The sequence below is a fragment of the Leptodactylus fuscus genome, chromosome 3, assembly GCF_031893055.1.
Source record: "Leptodactylus fuscus isolate aLepFus1 chromosome 3, aLepFus1.hap2, whole genome shotgun sequence".
Taxonomy (NCBI): Eukaryota; Metazoa; Chordata; class Amphibia; order Anura; family Leptodactylidae; genus Leptodactylus; species Leptodactylus fuscus.
The window spans coordinates 229,023,886-229,037,913 of record NC_134267.1 but is presented as its reverse complement, the minus strand read 5'-3'; the positions used below and the strand labels follow the sequence as shown (position 1 = coordinate 229,037,913).

General features: G+C 43.8%; 1 pseudogene; it reads left to right on the top strand.

The window, feature by feature from the left end:
- The window catches only part of LOC142198590 (uncharacterized), a 64,812-nt pseudogene that overhangs the window by 32,983 nt on the left and 17,801 nt on the right, over positions 1 to 14,028 (top strand).

Genomic DNA, 14,028 nt, shown 5'->3' with positions numbered 1-14,028 from the left:
CACATGATTCAAGAAGGCCCTGAAGACTCACCTATTCAGGAAGGCCTACAACCTCCAATAACACTATCACCGCACCCCCATCTGTACAGTCTCCCCCTCTCCTTCTGTCTCTACCCCCCTTCCCTCATAGATTGTAAGCCCTCGCGGGCAGGGCCCTCTACCCCACTGTGCCAGTCTGTCATTGTTAGTATTATATCTACCTGTATATTCTGTGTATTGTATGTAACTCCCAAATGTAAAGCACCATGGAATTAATATAATAATGTCCAGCACCATGGAATTAATGGTGCTATATAAATAAATAATATTAATAATAATAATAAATCTAACCATTATATAGTTTGCATATATCTGACCATCCGCTGTTTCTCAACTCATTTCTAGTGCCTTTCCCTGGCTTCTACTGATTTCCTGGTTTACTGATTTATTTTTTTCTCCTGGTCTCTCGGGTGCCTTTGCTGTTTTTGGCTTTATCTGTGACCCCCAGGACTTGAGCATGGCCTGATCCTCTGGCATTCTTCTATTATCATTTTGGCTTTTCCTGTCCTTTCCTGGTTTTTATCTTGAATTCGTATTACTTTCTCTTTTAATCTGCAATATGGCTTCAGCTTTGGTTCTTAGCCTGCAAAAGTTCTTATTTTCTGGCAACTTGTTCTGGGGTTGCAACCTGGGTTCCGTGCAGCCAAGTCCATCCTGTCTGTGACTACTCTCTGTGAATCACAATGGTTTTGGTAGGTTATTTTCCTGCCATCTGCTGATCCTATCATGTATCTACTTATTAGGAAATTAGTAACATAGCAATTCCATTAGTTTTTGGGAAGTGATTATGTGACCATTGCATAACAGCAGTGTTTTTCAGACAAATAGTACACAACTTGGTTAATAATTACTACTTACTATCTTACTACTTTGTTTCTTTACCAGTTCAGGAAAAAGCCATTTTTAAGTTTGTTCCTTTATTGTTTTGTTATTTTAATATCTGCGAAAATATAAACAAAGCTGGAGGAGAAATGTGTCTTTTTTTCACATTTTTCATGATTTTTCTATAGCACAAAATACCACTCAAAAAGTAAGTAATAGTAACTGTCTGCCAACACCCGCTCCATTAACCCCAGTCAAAGCTGCATTCCGATCAGGGGTCTTATCCCTTGGATGACGCATTCAAACATGACCTCGGCATCCAAGGGATTGTGCAATAATAATGCCGCCATTGGAACCCATTGGTGAGATTGAGAGATGCCTTTATCTGTCTTCTGCAGCCCGGGGTCTGGCCAGTAACTACAGGCTGCTAGTAGCTTCACACACCTGGTTGATCCTGCCTCGGATGCAGTAAGTCCTCCAATGTGTTTGTTGCATACACGGGTGTAGAGAAACTTGTCACTATCAGCACACAAATAGTCTCTACTCTGCTAAAAACTCAATAAAATGTAACTTTTATTATTTATATGTTAAAAACACCCTAATCAGTCCCCAAATAGCGCCCTCTATTAGACTCCCAGAGGGATACCAATTACAAAAGAGTGTGGTTACTATGTTATTCAGGACATTAAGAGTCTGCTATGGCTACAATGTGTCCTGCATCTCCTGCAGTCTACTCCGTCCTCCCTTGTTTGTTTTCCCTTCGCCACACTCTATAAAAGTAACTACTTGCCAATCCACTGGTAATGAAAATAGTATAAAGGTGAGGGTGGTGAAAGGGGACAGCCGGAAATCAGTATTGATCAGTCTGCTTGTATCAGTGGTTCCCGGTCAGTCAACCCACCCGATGACCTGCCTCCAGCATAAACCGTCTCCCTTATTTCTTTCTCACCCTAAGCATCAAATATTAACCCCTACGCGTTTCCCTAAGTAAATAGTTCATCAGGGGCAATTGTAGCAAATGCCCTACAAACGATGTGCGGTAAAAAACGCAGTTCGCAGGACCATACTGGTTGGCCCCGCTACTTAGAGACTGACACTGGACGTTGTGTCTTCTCGGATCTAAATAGTCTGACCCGAGAGAGCCGCGTCCTTCCTCTCCGCCTCCCTACCCGGCTACACCAATTACTGTGTGCTGGGACGGGCTTCGCTCATGGGGGCGGAGTCAATCTTCGGATGCGGCTCCGTCAAATCTGGCGCATGCGTGAATTAAGAATAAAACTCAGGTATTCCTCTCTCGTCCATGATACCTTCTTGCTCCCTGTATACCTTGGGTTGGCTTATGTAGCGACTCACATCCATCATATTCTACAAAGATGGATACCACTATAAAGAGGGGGGGATGTTTTTGTTTTGTGTTGTTCGTTTTTGAGCTGGGGAAAGGTTTTGTATATTAATTGATCAAAATTGGGGGATATTTGTAAATCTTGTATATTTTGTGCCAGGAAAATCTGATATTCTTGCACATTCATATAATTCTGAAACCTAGAGGACTGTTCCGACATCTCTCATTGCACTTAAGCCACCACTCCAACAGTTCCTGTTGTCCACATCATCACTTGTGGCTAGCTATATCAGTGCTTCACTCCAATCTCCCTTCTCCTCATCTGTTATCTATTCTCTATACGATGAGGAAGGGGATGTTGATTGGGTATATTAATTAGTTATAATGTCTTTACCCATCCAGTGATGTCACTAATGTGTCACTTGCTGATCCCAGCCCAGCCAGGATCGGCAAGTGAATAGGGCCCGTAACAGCCTATTTAAAAAAAAAAAAACGCAGCGGTAGCGGCTGTCACCAGGCCTCCTAATGGCCCGGGCTCTGTGGCAGCCGCCTCCGCTGCCTCTATGGTAGTTACGCCCCTGTCTCCATATGAAATAAAATATGGATGAATGTCAGGGGAAAACTGTCTGGGCCCATCTACAGGAAGGGCAAAAAAGAAATGGATTCATTCAGACCTATGGGTTTGACGGATTTGAATCTGAATATCCATTGTGCCTCCTTCCTGAGAATTAGCCCGTCCCAGTCCCCTCTCCTAATTGATTTAGGCACCCTTTTGACCCCTTGGAATTTAATCGAGAATGGGTCGCCCGCATGGCAAGCCCACACATGATTTGCCACCGGTGTATCCAGTCGGTGGACAATGTCCCCTATACGGTCCAAGACCCTTCTCCGTAGTTCACGTTTAGTTTTACCAACATAATTGATACAACACTAACAGGTCGTGGCGTAGATGACTCCTTCGCTTTTACAGTTAATAAACTGATTGATTTTATAAATTCAACCCGTCCCATGCGCCACCACCTCCGTTCCTACCCCTTCTATATGTGATTGACAGGCGTGGTGTTATTTGCTCCCTAATATCTGTATCTTGCATAAGGATCTCCCAATAATTGTCAAAAATTTTGGAGATTTCCTTCACGTGCTTGTCATAAGTGCCAATCATACGTATCATGTTGGGATCTTCCTCCCTCACCCTAGGGCCCAATAGTGATTCTCTTGGGTTGCTCTTGCATTAACTCGTGATTTTTATAAGAGATCTCTGGGGTAACCTCGGGCCGAAATTCTCTGCAATAAGGCCTGACTCTTAGTATCATATTCTAGTAAGGTGGAACAGTTCCTTCTCACCCGAAGGAATTGTCCCTTCGGTATCAATGGGAGGGGATGATGACTCTCCCATGACAGCACTGAATTTGTCGCAGTCTGTTTTTGATATAAAGTTGTGCCCAAAGTACCCCCTTCCATAACCATGATAGTAATGTCCAAGAAGGGTATCTGTCATTCGTGAACAAACGAAGTAAGATGTAAATTCAAATCATTCACATTCAATCGCTTAACAAACTCATTGAATCCACAGTATGACGATATCATCTATATATCGCAATCACAGCTGCACATATTTGGTCCATTCTTCATATTCTTCCCCAAATACCACCGTCTCTTCCCAAAACCCAAGATATAGATTGGCATAGGTAGGTGCGGCAGGATACCCCCATCGCGGTGCCCCGCCGCTGATGATACACCCTGCTGTTAAATAAGAATACGTTGTGTGTTAGAATAAATCCCAGGAGCTCTAGGATGAAGTCATTATGACCTCTGCGTCATAATGACCTTTGTAGAATATGATGGATGTGAGTCATAAATAAGCCAACCCGAGGTATACAGCGAGCAAGAAGGTATCATGGACGAGAGAGGAATACCTGAGTTTTATTCTTAATTCGCGCAGGCGCCAGATTTGACGGAGCCGCATCCGAAGATTGAGCCCGTCCCAGCACACAGTGATTGGTGTAGCCGGGTAGGGAGGTGGAGAGGAAGGACGCGGCTCTCTTGGGTTGGACTATTTAGACCCGAGAAGACACAACGTCCAGTGTCAGTCTCTAAATAGCGGGGCCAACCACTATGGTCCCGCGAACTGTGATTTTTACCGCACATCGTTTGTAGGGCATTTGCTACAATTCCCCCTGATGAACTACTTATTTAGGAATACACGTAGGGGTTAATATTTGATGCTTAAGGTGAGAAAGAAATAAGGGAGACGGTTTATACTGGAGGCAGGTCAGCGGGTGGGTTGACTGATCGGGAACCACCGATACAAGCAGACTGATCAATACTGATTTCCGGCTGTCCCCTTTCAACACTCTCACCTTTATACTATTCCCATTAGCAGTGGACCGGCAAGTCGTTATTTTTATAGAGAGTGGTGAAGGGAAAACAAACAAGGGAGAACGGAGTAGACTGCAGGAGATGCAGGACACATTGTAACCATAGCAGACTCTTAATGTCCTGAATAACATAGTAACCAGTTTATGGGGATAACGTCCATCCTTAGGGAGAGACCACCTTCTCAGGTGTGTGGAGACTTATACAGCCATAGTTGCTCCACTGCAAGGGAACATGGGAAGAATATGCAAATCTGTCTCCCAAGATGTAAACAGGGAGACAGTGCCTCTGTTATGCCTCTGTTATGCTGCCCTGCCCTATCTCAGAGACCAAGCCTGCTGCAGCTCCACAAGCTGGAACGGCGTCTACCGCTCCTAGCCCTGGTGTAGAACTGACAGTTCAGGGCTTACAGATCCTAACTAACAGCACCCAGGAGAAGCAGAGGAACCCCACACAGAGGCCTAGTCTGACAAACCTGCCTGAATACTGGAGCCTATCCCTGACTACTGTCATTCACTCCGTTGACTTTGAGGAAATTTTAGACAAAGTGTGAGCACCCGGCGGGCGTCGGCTCACACTATTTAAAGGGAAGTCCCCACCCAATAGGGGCGGTGGCCATGACCTCACTGCTCATGCTCAGTAGGAGAGAAATGGCACTTAGCTTGTGAGCAGCTCCAATACGTCTGAGCATGCTCAGTAAGGTGAAAGCTGGATGGTTAGACTGACCCACAGGTGGCGTTGTGCGCTATGATGACAACCTGCGGGACCCAATCCTAACCTGGTAGCTCTCAAATTTTTTAAAATCCTTTTATGAAGGTGTCTAGAGCTCTGCCCACCACAGGCTCTGTTCTGCCTTTTGTCCTCCCGATTCTGCATTTTATTTTTATTATGCAAATTACTATTATTATTATTGTTATTTTTAGATTATTTTTCTAAATTTTGCCTCTGTCTAAAACAATAGAAATATCTGAACCCTTATACAATTTCTTATTTTATTTCAGCTTTCAGAAACCTATGGCCCTATATACAGCATTCAAATGGGTAGCGTGAAAATGGTGGTGCTGTCTGGGTATGAAACCGTTAAAAGTGCTCTAGTGGATTATGCTGACGAATTTGCAGAAAGACCTCCTATCCCAATATTCAAAATGATTAACTTTGGATATGGTAATCTATTGAAGTTATAATCTACTTTTCTGTCTTTGTACCCACTTAAGTATATTTTTTTTAGATGCTCATATAGAGATGTAGCAAAGTTTAACATTACAAATTACATTTTTTCAACAAATTCAATCACTTTTATTCTCTTCTGTCCGGACTGTTATCAGTTTAATGTTACAATTTCCTACATCTGTACATCCTACATAGCCAATCCCCAATATAGTGATAGCTAAGGAATATACCTAACTCGTCTTGATAACTGGCAGTGGGTGCTATGGTAATAATTGGGGGGGGGGGTTTAATGGTAGACTCTTCCTTTTTGCTAATACTAAGCCCCACCCTAGAAATGCCTGATGTCAGAGAGCAGTCATTATTAAAGATGAGCGAACAGTAAAATGTTCGAGGTTTGATATTCGTTTCGAGTAGCCGCTCAATATTTGACTACTTGAATTGAATATCGAACCCTATTATAGTCTATGGGGGGAAAATGCTCGTTTCAGGGGTAGGCAACGTTCGATCAAATTATACTTACCAAGTCCACGAGTGAGGGTCGGGCTGGATCCTCCGAGCAGTCTTCTTTGTGCAGCTTCCCCGCGGCGTCTTCCGGCCTTGAATTCACTCTGCCAGGCATCGGACCTGGGCAGAGCCGACTGCGCATGCCCGCACTACAAGTGGACATGCGCAGTCGGCTCTGCCTAGGCCCGATGCCTGGCAGAGTGAATTCAGAGGCAGAAGACACCGCGGGGACGCTGCAAGGAGAAGACTTCTCGGAGGATCCAGCCCGACCCTCACTCGTGGACTTGGTAAGTATAATTTGATCGAACGTTGCCGACCCCTGAAACGAGCATTTTCTTCCCATAGAGTATAATAGGGTTCGATATTCGAAGAATCAGCATTCATTGGCCGACTGTATAGCATTCGGCCAATCAATGCTGGTTCTGCATCGAACTTTTCCATTCGAATAGCGAGTGGTACTCGATCGAGTACGAGTATTTTGAATACCGTGGTATTCGTTCGAATACCTACTCTATCGAGTACTACTCGCTCATCTCTAGTCATTACTAATAAAGTATTAAAGACTTCACTGACCTACTTTCAATGTGGTGTCACAGTGAGTATTTTGGTCACATAGCTAATGCATGGACTCTTATGAAACTTTAGGAGTCCCTGCACTTATTTTGGCACAGGGGACCTAGAGATGTGTCAGAATGATTAATAAGTATTAATCATTCTGGCATATCTGTACACTCCTGTGAACCAGAATAATTTTGTGCAAGGATTCTTAGTTACATAGCTATGTGACCAGTTACTTTCGATTCAATTGAAAGTGATCTGCTGTCAATGTAATAAGTGTGTAATCCAACCACATAGAAGTGTTAGGTAATGGTTAGGAGTAATAGGAGACAGGTGCTGCCAACTATTCATATGAATTGCCAAGTGGCTCCTGCAATGCAAATGAATGGACTACCTGATAATTCAAGTGAATTGAGAGCAGCACAACTTAATATGTTTGTGCAAACATGATCTACCTGTGATTGTTAAGTCAACTAAATCTGTACATTTTATTAGCAATAAATACATGGTGGTATGTTAGTATTTTTTGTGCTCTCCCAGGAATACCATTTTCTCATGGTGAAAATTGGAAAGCAATGAGAAGATTCACAGTGTCTAAATTACGTGATTTTGGCATGGGCAAGAGAACAATTGAGGATCGGATCATTGAAGAATGTGGATTTCTAGTTAAACTCTTGGAATCTTTAGATGGTACAGATGTTTCTATCCTTTACTTAGATCAAATGTGGTTAAAGACTCAATTTCTCATTAAAACAATTCAATAAAATATTGTAACACTCTAGAAAATATTTCATTGGCCACAACTCATAACACAACCACTTGGTGGAATCACATAAACTCAAATGGAATATCAGTTCATGATACAGTATAAAAAGCAATATTGTGTTAAAGAGGACCTTGCACCTCCTGGGGCACATGCCCCAGGTTTTATATACCGCTAGGAAGCCGACAGTGCGCTGCATTCAGCGCACTGTCGGCTTTCACGTTCTGTGCCCCCAGTGACGAGCTATCGTTGTTGGTACCGTAGCTCTTCACCGTCAGAAGGACAGTCAGTCAGGAGCGTCCTTCCTCACAGTAGCGCCTATTGCACTGTACTCTGAGAGCGGTACACCGTACAGTAAGTATATGTCAGATATAGTAACATAATAGATCAGGCTGGAACCAGTTCCAGATTGCCCATTGTCTTTATATGTCCAAGTAGTCCACTCTTAACCCTGCAAGGATGTACCCTTTTTAACTACCCGATTGCCTTCATATGAGCGTTGTATGTACAGCAATGGGAGCTCATTCAGAGCTGATCCAGCACTCCTACAGGAACCCAGATCAGCTCTGTAATTCATGTTAGGAGGCTGCATTTCTGCATATGTCACTGAAGAAGACATATTTGAACAACCCAATCAAAAAACATATGATAGCCCTCAAAACCAGAAGGCACTTAATAGATTATCTTTTTCTCATCCTCCTACACCATTACTCCCAGAATATTTTTTGAAGGACCCACAGTCTCAGTTTTAAGTTTCTTGTTATTTATGTAATTGAAGGATATGTTCATCTATACACAGGACATATTGAAGATTTTTTAAGAAAGAGTCATTATTAGAGATGAGCGAACAGTGTTCTATCGAACACATGTTCGATCGGATATCAGGGTGTTCGCCATGTTCGAATCGAATCGAACACCACGTGGTAAAGTGCGCCAAAATTCGATTCCCCTCCCACCTTCCCTGGCGCCTTTTTTGCACCAATAACAGCGCAGGGGAGGTGGGACAGGAACTACGACACCGGGGGCATTGAAAAAAATTGGAAAAAGTCATTGGCTGCCGAAATCAGGTGACCTCCATTTTAGACGAATAGTGGATTTCAAATCCGGGTCATATGAGAATGTGAACTTTGTGACTATGAGACAGGGATAGCTGTACAGGCAGGGATAGCTAGGGATAACCTTTATTTAGGGGGGAATGTTATTAAAAATAACTTTTTGGGGCTCTATCGGGTGTGTAATTGTGATTTTTGTGAGATAAACTTTTTCCCATAGGGATGCATTGGCCAGCGCTGATTGGCCGAATTCCGTACTCTGGCCAATCAGTGCTGGCCAATGCATTCTATTAGCTTGATGAAGCAGAGTGTGCACAAGGGTTCAAGCGCACCCTCGGCTCTGATGTAGCAGAGCCGAGGCTGCACAAGGGTTCAAGCGCACCCTCGGCTCTGATGTAGGAGAGCCGAGGGTGCACTTGAACCCTTGTGCACCCTCAGCTCTGCTACATCAGAGCCGAGGGTGCGCTTGAACCCTTGTGCACACTCTGCTTCATCAAGCTAATAGAATGCATTGGCCAGCGCTGATTGGCCAATGTATTCTATTAGCCTGATGAAGTAGAGCTGAATGTGTGTGCTAAGCACACACATTCAGCTCTACTTCATCGGGCTAATAGAATGCATTGGCCAGCGCTGATTGGCCAGAGTACGGAACTCGACCAATCAGCGCTGGCTCTGCTGGAGGAGGCGGAGTCTAAGATCGCTCCACACCAGTCTCCATTCAGGTCCGACCTTAGACTCCGCCTCCTCCGGCAGAGCCAGCGCTGATTGGCCGAAGGCTGGCCAATGCATTCCTATGCGAATGCAGAGACTTAGCAGTGCTGAGTCAGTTTTGCTCAACTACACATCTGATGCACACTCGGCACTGCTACATCAGATGTAGCAATCTGATGTAGCAGAGCCGAGGGTGCACTAGAACCCCTGTGCAAACTCAGTTCACGCTAATAGAATGCATTGGCCAGCGCTGATTGGCCAATGCATTCTATTAGCCCGATGAAGTAGAGCTGAATGTGTGTGCTAAGCACACTCATTCAGCACTGCTTCATCACGCCAATACAATGCATTAGCCAGTGCTGATTGGCCAGAGTACGGAATTCGGCCAATCAGCGCTGGCTCTGCTGGAGGAGGCGGAGTCTAAGGTCGGACCTGAATGGAGACTGGTGTGGAGCGATCTTAGACTCCGCCTCCTCCAGCAGAGCCAGCGCTGATTGGCCGAATTCCGTACTCTGGCCAATCAGCACTGGCTAATGCATTGTATTGGCGTGATGAAGCAGTGCTGAATGTGTGTGCTTAGCACACACATTCAGCTCTACTTCATCGGGCTAATAGAATGCATTGGCCAGCGCTGATTGGCCGAATTCCGTACTCTGGCCAATCAGCACTGGCTAATGCATTGTACTGGCGTGATGAAGCAGTGCTGAATGAGTGTGCTTAGCACACACATTCAGCTCTACTTCATCGGGCTAATAGAATGCATTGGCCAATCAGCGCTGGCCAATGCATTCTATTAGCGTGAACTGAGTTTGCACAGGGGTTCTAGTGCACCCTCGGCTCTGCTACATCAGATTGCTACATCTGATGTAGCAGTGCCGAGTGTGCATCAGATGTGTAGTTGAGCAAAACTGACTCAGCACTGCTAAGTCTGCATTCGCATAGGAATGCATTGGCCAGCCTTCGGCCAATCAGCGCTGGCTCTGCCGGAGGAGGCGGAGTCTAAGGTCGGACCTGAATGGAGACTGGTGTGGAGCGATCTTAGACTCCGCCTCCTCCAGAAGAGCCAGCGCTGATTGGTCGAGTTCCGTACTCTGGCCAATCAGCACTGGCCAATGCATTTCTATGGGGAAAAGTTAGCTTGCGAAAATCGCAAACTGACAGGGATTTCCATGAAATAAAGTGACTTTTATGCCCCCAGACATGCTTCCCCTGCTGTCCCAGTGTCATTCCAGGGTGTTGGTATCATTTCCTGGGGTGTCATAGTGGACTTGGTGACCCTCCAGACACGAATTTGGGTTTCCCCCTTAACGAGTTTATGTTCCCCATAGACTATAATGGGGTTCGAAACCCATTCGAACACTCGAACAGTGAGCGGCTGTTCGAATCGAATTTCGAACCTCGAACATTTTAGTGTTCGCTCATCTCTAGTCATTATCTTACTATGGTTTAAACCTGCATTTCATATGCAACTTTTAGTCCCCCATACCTGCCTAAGCCTTTTCCAACTTACTCTATTTAATAAACTTATTTTTTTTCATATTTTTTTCTGTATTTTTTACATTTTACTTTCTAGGTAAACCAACTGATCTGACAATAAAAACAAACTTTGCAATTGGAAATATAATTATATCCATTATCCTCGGTCATCGACTGGACTACCAAGATCCCGCCCTCCTGAAAGTAATGACCATTGTAGACGAAAATATGAGACTTCTTGGGAAACCATCAACTGTGGTAGATATCCTCTACACCTGATTATTACTATAGGGATTATCACTAGGGTTGAGCGATCGGGATTGGAAAAGATCAGATCTCGATCAGCAGTCGAGCAAATTTCATGGGTCACAATTGGGATGGCTGGAAAATGATCGAAAATCGAATATTGATATCTCAAGATCGACTCAACCCTAATTATCACACATAGGATACTCCAAATCCATATACACCCAGAAAGGCTTTTGAAAGTTATTGAAAGAAGTCAAGTTAAAGTTGGCTGTAGCTATTCATTGACTTGTAACTTGATGTTTTTCCCTGACGTAATGCATATTCCATACTGATGACCTTGCAGGAGTTTTTCTCTTTGCATTTTTCAAGCAGATTTGGGAACAGAAACCCTGAATGGAATACAAGTGCAGGTGCGATCATAACCTTTGTCTGTTCCCGTTCAAGGGATAGGATTGGCGTTGTAGTACCCTGTTGCCACCACAACTCAGTGAACAACGTTGCAGTCCCATTTCTTTTGCTTCCATATGAGCAAGGTGCATGAGCTCCATGTCCATGGCAGCAGCCTCTAGTACCTGGAGGCTGCCAAAACAGCTGATCTGTGCAGGGTACGGGTGTCGGACCCTTATAGATCAGACACTGATACCGATCCTATGGAAAGATCATCAAAACCCAGAAAAAGTGGAAAGAAAATGGTGTAGCCAAGTGAACACTTTATTGAATATATACATCAATTTTAGCAGACAATATTGGCATACATTTATGTAGCCATAGTGGAAGAGAAAAATGACTTATGTGAGGAGACCATAGACCTATCTTGGCTGAACCTACCAATTTTCCTGACCAACTGATGTCTATAAGCACTGATATCAGTATTGAGATTGCAGCTTCCATCTGGCTCATAAACCAAGGAGACCCACAGATTCCCCTAACCACACTAAGGGGGATTAAACTCCTTAACGCCCGTAACCATCACTATCAAGAATTCAATGTAGGGATGAGGTAGGGGGCCCCGGACAAAAGACTTCATTGGGGCCCACAAGACTATAGTTATGCCACTGGAGCTGCTGTTACAGCAGGACCTAGATCAGCTCTGTATACTGTGTATACAGTGTTCAGGAGGCTGTATTCCTCCTGCAACTGGGACTAAATGTACCAGCCCCAGTCATAGGAGAAATCAGCCTCCAATAAAAAAAAAGTGATCAGATGTCCCCAAAGGTCTCTTATGACCTTATGGGGACAGCATCTGAAAAAAAAAATATTAAAAAAAGTTAAAAAAGTTTAAAAAATGTTTGAAATAAAATAATTTAAAAAATAAGTAAAATTATACGCCAATAAAATGCCCTTATTAAAGGTTATAGCCCCCACCCCAGACAACACCATACAAAATAAAAATTACCGTAACAAATAAGAAAAACTATTTTATAAAGTTATTCAGTAGCACTTTGTGTTATTATATATATATAAAAAAAAGAAAAGTGAAAACCAAACAATTTCCCTCCTATTTTGTTTATATTTTCCTGGACATAAGAAAAAATTAAAACACATTTGAAAATAAAAACAACATAAAAATAAAGCCCTATGTGTCCCTGAAAAAAGACGCAAAAATTAGTTGACTGAGACATACGAGAAAAATGTTACAGCCTTCAAAACCACATACAAATTATATACTCGAGTATAAGCCGAAGTTTTCAGCACAGTTGTTGCGCTGAAAAAGACCCCCTCGGCTTATACTCGAGTCAAGCAAAAAAAAAAAAAAATTATATTATATATATATATATATATATATATATATATATATATATTTTTTTATTTTTTTTTTGGGGGGGGGGTCTATGACCAGTCGTAATAGTAATGTATAGAATCTCCCATAAATTAATGGAAAAAAAAAGTAAATAAAAGTTCTAAATCACTCCTTTCCCTAGAATATACATAAAAGTAGAAAATGACTATGTGTTACGGTTCTGTGTATAAATTTAAAAATAATATTTTTACACGACAGACCCGCTAGTCTGCAAGGCACTGCAGCGAGGTCCACAGGCCCAGATGGGCGGCTGTATGTCAGAACAATACACTACCAGTTAAACTGCACTGGCAGTGATGTGGTGCAGTGCTTAATCTGAACAGGCTGTAATAAAACCTGGCCAGTTAACCTCACTGGTAAGGTGCATAGTACAGCTGAAACAGCAAGGCTGCCTAGGATTAACCGTCACCCCAGGTCAGCAACATAACATGCTCCTGCTACCGCTAGGAGAAACAAAGGAAGTATTGACAGTTTTAGAGGCTACCTCAGGGACCACACCTGCTGACAGCACCTCAGGCTGGAACAGAGTCCACGGCTCCTAGCCTTAGTGTAGGGCTGCCAGTTCAGGGTTTACAGGTTCTAAACTAAGTACAGACAGAGGCTAAAGAAACCCCAGACAGAGGCCTATTCTACAACCTGCCTGAATGCTGCAGCCTAGAACTGAACTACTGTCATTAACGAACTTTAGTCAAAGTGTGAGCACCCAGCGAGAAGTCCCCGCCCAGCAGGGGCGGTGGCTATGACATCACCGGTCATGCCCAGTATGGCCAAAATGGGACTTAGTCTGTGAGCGGCTCCAAAATGTCTGAGCATGCTCAGTAGGGAAAAAAAATGGATTTATACTCCAGTTGCCTCACTGCATGAGGCCGAGGGTGAGAGTCGCATTGACCCGCAGGTGCGCTGTGCGCCGTGATGAAAACCTGCGAGACCCGATCCTAACACTGTGCAACACATACACTTTAGATATCCCTGAAAGTGTCAGAAAGTGCTCAGTCTATTGAATATAGGGGATCTGCAGTGCTCCTGTTCCGGGAAGGGGTTAATAGGAGCATTGCAGATCCCCTATATTCAGCCAGGCTGAACTCCAAGTAGGGAAAGAAAAACTCAGTCCTCAAGTTCAGGGAAGGGGCAGACAGACAACCAAAACACCCCCTCCCCTTTCCCA